The following is a 10,000-nucleotide window of genomic DNA, read 5'->3' as shown; positions in this document are numbered from 1 at the left end:
AAATTAGGAATTCTTCCGCTAAATAAAAATCAACTAAAACTAATTAAAAGAACGCCTTCGCTACATCATCAAATTTGCTCCCCGAATTTTGTTCTTGCCATGAGAAACACCTGCTGTCTTTCGAAAAATAAACAGCTTTTCCCTTCCGGCCTCTTCTTTTGTTGCTGAATGTATCCTACTCCTTCCTCACAATTCGTCATCATCCTCGAGAGAGAGAGAGAGAGAGAGAGAGAACTTAAGAGAGAAGGGAGAGAGAGAGAAGGAGGAGAGACAGGGCACACAACAAAGTGATGCAACCATGTCGTGCTGAGCGCCGCTGTAGGGAGCCTTTTGCTTGTCTCGTACGTCTTCGGGACAGATGGAATAGGAGCCTTTATTTCCTCTGCCAGTCTTTTTATTTCCTGCATCTTACGAGAGAGACGAGGATGGTAATAGGGAAAGACACGACGAGGGAGAGACTATGCCGCTGATGGAGGATATACACGTTAAACTAATTTTTTTTTTCTTTTTTTTTTACACCGTACTACGTACAGTTACCATACAACAAACAAAAACATTAAGCTGCCAAATATACGCACAAAATGTAGGATACGCGAGTTTTTATTTTGGACATTCTATCGCTAACTTAAAATCGTTACTTGAATAATATATTCAAAATGAGGAAAGCTACAGACAAACGGACATTGAGAAGAATATCTACCGCATGTTTCTTGACAGTTTCAATTAGCTATCTACTCGTATCTCTAAAGCCATCTATGAATACATATCCACACACATAATTCAGAGGATACCGCAATGATTGGAGATAATGAAGAGAACCCGTCAAAACTTCTGCAAGAGTTCGAGCGCATTTGCAATGGAAGAAAGTTAAGAGTAAATGTGGAAAGTAAGGACATTAGGGTAAATAGAAAACGCGAAGAAAGAACAATAAACGTTAATGTGGATGGAAGAAGAACAGAGGCTGTCGATTCCGAGTTTTTTGGGTTGATGTTATTATAGCTGATGGGAATTTGCAAAATAGGTCAAGCGAGAAAGGTAGCGGGTGGTGTGCAAAAGATCGGTGAGGGACTGCAAGTGTAGTACATGGAAGACTTAAAGTAGACCCAGGTCTACTTTGCGGAAATGAAGTCTGGCTGTAGATTGCAAATGAAAGACGAACATTGCAGCAGCTGCAGAGATGATGATTACTGTTTGCCCAGTTTAGATGACTTAGCTTTAATCAGTTACTGTGCACTGTTCTAATCAAAACATTGGATGAAAATCAAAATCTGACAGAGAGAGAGAGAGAGAGAGAGAGAGAGAGAGAGGCGCCCTAACTTAGTAAACAATACCTGGCATACAAATCTCAGAGGAGAGAGAGAGAGAGAGAGAGAGAGAGAGAGAGAGAGAGGGCCCTTAATTTAGTAAACAATACCTGGCATACAAATCTCAGAGAGAGAGAGAGAGAGAGAGGAAGAGAGAGAGAGAGAGAGAGCATAAAATGTATTTCCGTTTTCAGATTTCCTTTGTATGCAAATAAGGGATGTCCCACTCATGTGATAATTCGAGATGTAATGGCTAACACACACACTAACACGATCGCGCGCGCGCTACTCAAGCACAAACGCTCACACAATGAAACAGCAAGTCATGAATTGGTCATATCAAAGAACATATGCTTCCTTCTAAATAAACGAGGTCATTTAGACGTTACTGTGAAAAAATAAAAGATAATTCATGTTGAAATCATAGCTAGATTGCAATTGCCTATAAAAGAATGACGTTCATGGCTCCTATACGAGCAGTAGAGGTTAAAAAACTAGACTATAGTAGATTCACATCAACCATGCATTTGATGTCTAGGCCAGTCCCTTACGACGCTCCTGATTGGCTGCTCATAAGCTACTCAAGGGCTGGAAACTCTGTCTCTCTCGAGAGTTCACATGTGTAGGATCTATGTTCCACCGCTCCTGAGGGATAAGTCTTTCGAAAGTTTCCCTCGGGAAAGGTGGGACATAGATCCTGCCTATGTGAACCCTCTCGAGAGACTGAGAGTTTTCAGCTCTGTGATTGCCTTATCAATAGCCAGTCAGGAGCGTCGTAAGGGACTGGCCTAGACATCAAATGCACGGTTGGTGTGAATCTACTATAGTACCTTTACCTCGGAGAGTGTCCCGAATGAGAGAGAGAGAGAAATCACAATCTCTTATATAACAAAATGGCTCTCGCCTTTTGGTGTCCCCTACTACTTCAAAATAACCGGTTGAGCGATTTACATTCGGGAAATAATGTGTATCTTCCTGTCCATGTGCGCCAGGACCGGGAACTCATTACACTTCTCGGAAAATGTTATTAGACTTTTAACAAGTTTCGTGGTTAATGGTTAACACCAGCCAGCCTTCTCTCTCTCTCTTTCTCTCTCTGTGAAATAGTCACTAGTGTTTTCTACAGCTGTTGAATAACACTGATAATGTTATTGGTAAATGTCCTTGCATTTGAATGATTTATTCACGTGATTAAAAGCAAGTTTAAATTCTGTCCGTAAAAACTGTGTACGAGAGAGAGAGAGAGAGAGAGAGAGAGAGAGAGAGAGAGGAGAGAGAATGCATCTAACAAGATCAAAGTTAAATGCAAAAGGACCCATACTCAATGCTCTTGAAAAGCTTTGATGAAAGGAGCAAAGAAAAATAATAGAATTCCTGAATCACTGCGGAAGCAGAATCACACGGCATGTGATTATCACCAAATAACTTGTAATAGTTTCTCTTTGAATGAGCTCCCATTGAAAACCTGAGATTACATGACGCGATTCCAATGAACTTAGTTGTATCATTTCGGGAAATGCGTTTGAACTGTTCTTTCTTTAATTAAGCGAAATTTTCCAAAGACTTCTGTGTACCGCTTGGGTAACGAGGCTGGTTCAATGGACCCTCCAGAGAAAGAACCTGCGGTTTCATTCACATCACAGGCCCACGAATTCTGGTCCTATGATTTTCGTAATTGCGGAACGAGAGAATTTGATTTCGTTTGCTAATTTCATAGGGCGTTTTAATATCAGTACTAAAGTTCCGTTCACCAGAAATGCTAATAAATTGCTATTTCTAAAGCTGCTATTAGTATAACTGCCTAAAAAGCTGCTATTAGTATAACTGCTGAAAAAGCTGTTATTAGTATAACTTGAAAAAGCCGCTATTAGTATAACTGCTAAAAAAACTGCTATTAGTATAACTGTTGAAAAAGTTGCTATTTAGTATAACTGTTGAAAAAGTTGCTATTAGTATAACTGTTGAAAAAGCCGCTATTAGTATAACTGCTAAAAAATGCTATTAGTATAAGTGCTGAAAAAGCTGCTATTAGTATAGCTGCTAAAAAGTTGCTAATAGTATAACTGCTAAAAAAGCTGCTATTAGAATAACTGCTAAAAAAACTGCTATTAGTAAAACTGCTAAAAAAAGCACAATGTCGTGATTAAAATTATATAACAAGAATCCGCAACTCTGTCAGTAAATTGTATTATTTGTAGAAGTTGAAAACCAAAGGCTTTCTTGCAACTCAACGTGAGTACCTCAGAGGAACACTGAACACTGTTCTGGTGTGCATAAATCTTCTATTTTATTTTTTGAATAACATAATTTAATGACATAATTGTGGATTTCTTTATATTACAACTAGTATAGTTATTATTTGTACTGCTGCTAATGTGATATATATATATATATATATATATATATATATATATATATATATATATAATATATCACATTAGTAGCAGTACAAATAATAACTATGCTAGTTGTAATATAAAGAAATCCACAATTATGTCATTAAATTCTGTTATTAAAAAAAATAAGATATTGATCACAATTGAACATACCCTTCAGAGTAAAACGGTATAGCACAGTGTTCGCTGCAAGAGAAGCATTATCATTCAACGTCAAAAAGACCTTGGTTGAACTGATGTTTTTATCCACTATTCCTCTTCCTAAATGAGAGTATTAACAGCCACTCGTGCTGACATCACAACCTTTTGCCTCAACTAACACTGGTTATCTCATCCTTCCTTCGGAGATTTCAAAATGCTATATCCTTTACTGCAGTTTATCCTTCCCCATTCTTTCAATATGAACAAAAGTCCTCTTAAAATTCTTACCCATCTTTTAGCCAATGCAAAGCTTTGTAGTATATCTTCCTCGTGCTTCACTTCCTCACATCAGCAAGCGTAACTACTATGCACATTTTATTCAAACAGCTTGCAAGTTTTTACTCTAAGTTTTTACACTCAATACAAGCGCCTCAGTGGCGTGGTTGGTATGGTGTTGACGTCCCACCTCGGTGGTCGCGGGGTCGATTTTCGCCCATTCCATTGAGGAGCGAGAGATGTGTACTTCTGGTGACAGAAGTTCACTCTCGACGTGGTTCGGAAATGACGTAAAGCCGTTGGTCCCGTTGCTGAATAACCACTGGTTCCATGCAACGTAAAAGCACCATACAAACAAAAACTCACAATATACTGTCTCATTTACACTTTATTCATCTCTATGGTTCTACCATCATCAGTCAAATTTAACTTTAATAACATAATGGTAAATAACTACATGAGAGACCTCGACCCATTTTTCCATCATGCATACGTATCAGTTCACCTGGTGGATTCAGTAACTCGACTTTCATAGGTTATTCTGATGGATTTCGTTACATTCTTGTAACCAGCTGCCGTCCTTACAAAACTTGTGAGGTCTTTAGCACGTTTCAGTAATAGTAGTGAAGCTTAGGTTATCAAGTATCGGGCATTTATTATAAAGTGGTCACCAATCCATGTCCAAACCAGACCAAATGCTGCTTAGTATTGCTGACCAAGATGCAAGAATGACAGCAAAAGTGTTACTGCTTTGCATTCACTGTTGGTTCCCTTTCCAAATTGATTAAATTCAACTTTTTCAACTTCACTGAATAAAATTTCAGGATGTCAGATTTTAATGGCGGATTTCACTCAATTTTCCTCTTTCGTTGAACAAACACCCATTACGCTTTTAACCGGACCTGAGACCAGAATGAGTATAAACGCCTAAACTTCCCTCTGCTAAAATTACCTTTCAGCTTCCTTTTATTATGAATCGTTTCCAATTCTTTTATCAGTCATTAGAACACCAACCCTGTAAAGATAAATAACCCAGGGTTATGCTAAGCACACGCTTATTGCACAGTCTTAGAGGAGAACAGGAAAAGTTTAGGTTGAAAATACTCTACGGATATGTTTATGCCTAAACTATCTGAAAGTACTAGAGTTCCTCGTTGGACGAGTGATTTTCGCGTTTGGCTACCAATCCGGTGGTCCGAAGTTCGATCCTCGGCTCGGCCAACGCGGGATCAGAGGAATATATTTCTGGTGAAAGAAACTCACTGTTCGATATAATGTGGTTCGGATCCCACAATAAGCTGTAGTTCCCGTTGCTAGGTGACCAATTGGTTCCTAGCCACGTAAAAATGTCTAATCCTTCGGGCCAGCTCTAGTAGAGCTGTCAATCAGCTTATTGGTCTAGTAAAACTAAGATATACTCAACTATCTGAAAGTATTATGTAGGTCAACTGCTGCGAGAAAGGGCCCCCTTGAAAATATTAGGCTTGTCTAGAAAGGGCTTCCTTAAAAGGACTAATACTAGAAATAAGAAAAATAGAATTAAGAAAAATAGAAGCCAAACAAGTTGAACGGAAATTTAAGATAGGGGGATAAAAGAGAATCGGGACGATGAAAGGGAAAGAGAAAGAAAAAAATAGAGGCTGAGAGTCAAGGTACACATTCTTTCTGATATGTTAAGACACCAAGTCTGCATTCAATCAAAAGCTTTAATATGGGTATTGGGGGGATCTGCTACCTTTCTTAAATCATAGTCAATGCGGGAACAATTCCTTTTTTTTTCCTTTTTGTTTGTTTGTAGGTGCTTTTACGTTGCATGGAACCAGTGGTTATTCAGCAACGGGACCAACGGCTTTACGTGACTTCCAATCAACGTCGAGAGTGAACTTCTATCACCTGAAATACACATCTCTCACTCCTCAATGGAATTGCCGAGAATCGAACTCGCGACCACCGAGGTGGGAAGCCAACACCATACCAACAACGCCATTGAAGCGCTCCTTTTTTCTATTTGTATTAAAGATAGAAACACGGACAGAGATAACTAGTTCGCGTGATTTATTCAAGAGAATACAGTAGTATATGCATACTACAAAATTAGAAACATAATCGGGAATATTGTGAACTGCTGTTCTGGCCAAATACATTTCCTGAAATCTCAGTCAAGCACTATTTCATTAATTCTTAAAATAAAATAAAAAAAATAAAAAAAAACTTAACACGTCAACAGTTATTCTTAACGTTTAGCTGTGGGCACTGGACTTTAAATACGCTTTACTTGTTTTATTCCAAACTTTACATCTTCATCTTAAAAGACGGGGGTACCATGTATAAATGGTAGTAAAGTATAAAGCACCTTTTTTGCTTTTTATGTAAAAAAAAAAAAAAGGAAAAAAAAAAAAAAAGGTGCAACATTTTTTCCTATTTTTGAAATGTGAGATACAAGACTATAACCGGCAAAAGTTTTGTAAGTGAGCGATGATATTTTGCAGCATTAAGTTGTGTCATAACATTTTTTGTGAAAAGCAGTTATACCCACTCCAGACGAAGGATTATACAAAGCCACAAGAGATTCATCCACCTCAAGTGAGCAGGAACATCTAATGTATACTGCACCATTTCTCATTCCAAGGAGAGAGAGAGAGAGAGAGAGAGAGAGAGAGAGAGAGAGAGAGAGAGAGAGATTCATTCCATAAACCAACTCCATTTATAAACGGTGATACGACAATGTTGTTCCTGAACGGATGTGACGACAGTCAGAGTGATCTAATACTGCAGAGTTTAGATGATTGTCAGAATAATATTGTGTCAAATTGCATGTATAATTTATAGTCTTACCCTCACTAAAGGACACAACTAGAAGCATATCTTACTCACCAGCAAATTGTTTGTTTGTTTGTATGGTGTTTTTACGTTGCATGGAACCAGTGGTTATTCAGCAACGGGACCAACGGCTTTACGTGACTTCCGAACCACGTCAAGCGCCAGCAATTTGATTTTAAATGAAAATTGAAAGTGTAACCTCATCATGATTTAAAAAAGAAACCCACAAGATTAATGAGTATATCTTGTTTACTTGTAAGTATTTACATAGTATTTCACTAAAAACTCGAGTACTTTCAGGCCCTAACTGTGGGTGGCCTTTTCTCAAGAGATGTGAAGGTGGTCAGACTGAGGTTGGGTCAAGCCCAGTCTAACCACCTTCGCGTCTCTTGAGAAAGGGTCACAGAGTATGAAAATACCCAAGTTCCAAGTAAAATACTATGTAAATACTAACAAGTTATACTCAGTAATCTTGTGGGTTTCTTTTTCCATCTGCAGAAGGAAACTGAAAGAAGTTTCTGTTTGGTTCATCATTATTATCATTATTAATAAAGTTTTACCAGACCACTGAACTGATTATCAACTCTCACTGGGCTGGCCCGAACGATTTGTTTTCATTTATATTTTATTTTGTAGGTATTGTCAATTAAACTATAATATTTCTAAGACTTTATAACTGGATTAATTGCAAATGTTGAACTTCTGACAAAATTTCACTGACAGATTCGTTCCCAAAACTTCATAGTCGCAAAAGTTGAAGAAATTGGACATCGAAGTAGAAGGAGGTTGATGGTATCGCAAGAAAAGTCTTGGGCTCTGTGATGTTATTCCCTGTGAGGTTATTCAGCGTTGGAAATGAAATTGAGACTTGGTGGGTTTTGTTTATTTGTATATGTATATGGTACTTTTACGTTGCATGGAACCAGTGGTTATTCAGCAACGGGACCAACGGCTTTACTTAGTGACTTCCGAACCACGTCGAGAGTGAACTTCTATCACCAGAAATACACATCTCTCACTCCTCAATGGAATGGCCGAGAATCGAACCCGCGACCACCGAGGTGCGACGCTAATACCATACCAACCACGCCGCTGAGGCGCTATAATTGTTAGGAGAGGGCGGATAGCAAGATGGAAGAGAAATATGAATGGAGGCACAGTAAAAGAAATGAAAGGGGTTGCAGCTAGGGGCCGAAGGAACGCTGCAATGAGCCTTTAGTAATGCCTACAGTTCACCGCGGGAAAAGTGAAAAGGTGAAAAGCGAGGGAACTACCCGAGGAAGACATAAAAGAATCTACTTCGTGCAGTCTACCGTGTAAGGCTTACTGTATGCGTCGTCCCCTTTAGGAATAAATAACAAGTCTATGAGTATCCTATTTCGAATATTAACGGTGTAATTCGCATACAGGAAATTATTTAAACACTTTTCAGCTGCAAATGTACACCCAGATATCATTTTATTTACCTAAAACTTACACAAAGTAGCGTAACTATCTAAAGCCCGGTACGCAGTGTTACCATACGCAATTACCACAGGCGGGTGGACAGATGAAAAAAAACAGAGTATAGTTAATGTTCATATGAGGTTCACACGACTGGCACTTGTAAAACTGATGTGTACGACCTTCTTGTCGTAATTATCCAGCGTGTTCTTTGAAATGAATAATAATGATAATAATATATTCTGAGTATTTTTAGTGATTAAAAATGAAATAAGTCAGTCACGCTGAAGACACAAGAATATACTTCCTGAGAGCAAGTTTAAATGGGTAACGGAAGAAAGTGGGATTTACTGAACAGACTTTTAGAGATACTAAACCTTTACCTGTATACGTAAGAGATAAGACAACAAACTGATATCATGACATAAGACGTGTCCTTCGTCCTCTTTTTGGTTACACTCATAACTATAAAATAATGCTATATGTTATGATTTTTTCATTTAACAAGCAGAGGCAGAAGACTACGTAAAACTCAGAAATAAGGTTCAATCAAACGATTTTATACTTTGACCTGGGCAGGGGTTCTCAAAGTGGTCGAGATCGATCCCCAGGGGCCATATAGGACCCATATAGGACCAGGGGTCGATGAATAGTCAGAGGGTCGAAAGCAGTTCAATGAATAACTAATTGGTCGGAGAATTAAGTTACATACTCGTACATCTAATGTTCAATACATATGCTCTTACTGTGTGTGTTACATTTTCACCATACTGATCATACTGGATCTCAAGTTCTAAGCTAATACTATATACTCAAATTGATTTTGACATCGGTGTTTTTTTATTATTATTAAATGCTAGGCTAGGGGGTCGATAGAAAATTTGAAACTTTATTTGGGGGTCGATAGAGCTATAAAGTTTGAGAACCTCTGGATGGGCTACGGTGAATCTAAGGTCCCGTCCACACAGCCGAGCTTTGCTCGACGAACTTTGTTCGATGTGACGTCAGAAGCGGAGAAGCCGCGGCAAAGTTCTGACTTTTCTCGCCGTTTCTCCGCTTCCGACTTCACATCGGACAAAGTTCGTCGACCAAAGCTCGACCGTGTGGACGGGGCCTAAGTTTGGCTATTCTGAAAACTTACAGTGCAATGGACCTGCGTATATCGTTGTTATTTCTGTCGTAGTTGATTGAATAAGTAACGGTAGAAGACCATAAAAAATAGATATTTGTTACAAATGGGAATGTCAATTAATTAGCCGTCCTACCGAGGGAATTTGCCTAACAGCACTGAGAGATTTTCTTACCATGGACATTCAATGCATATCCAGGTATATTAAATATAGCAATCCTGGCAAAAAAAATCTTCCAAGAACGTTATTGATAATATCTGACACGGATGCAGGCACTTTAAAAAGAGCTCTTGACTTTATAATTCTCTCTACGAGTATCTTGAAGTACTTGCAAGTATGCTTACTGCAAAGAAAGATAGAAAGGAAGAGATAAGAGTTAATGTTTGCATAGTTTACGAGTTTGTTATATGAAAGCACTCTGATTGCTCTCTGGTTTCCTAAGCGCCATAATCATCGATCTGCACTTCATGTATATGATGTATACACACAC

This window comes from Macrobrachium nipponense, chromosome 33, assembly GCF_015104395.2.
Source record: "Macrobrachium nipponense isolate FS-2020 chromosome 33, ASM1510439v2, whole genome shotgun sequence".
Classification (NCBI taxonomy): Eukaryota; Metazoa; Arthropoda; class Malacostraca; order Decapoda; family Palaemonidae; genus Macrobrachium; species Macrobrachium nipponense.
The sequence above is the reverse complement of the archived record's forward strand: the minus strand, read 5'-3'. Positions refer to the sequence as shown.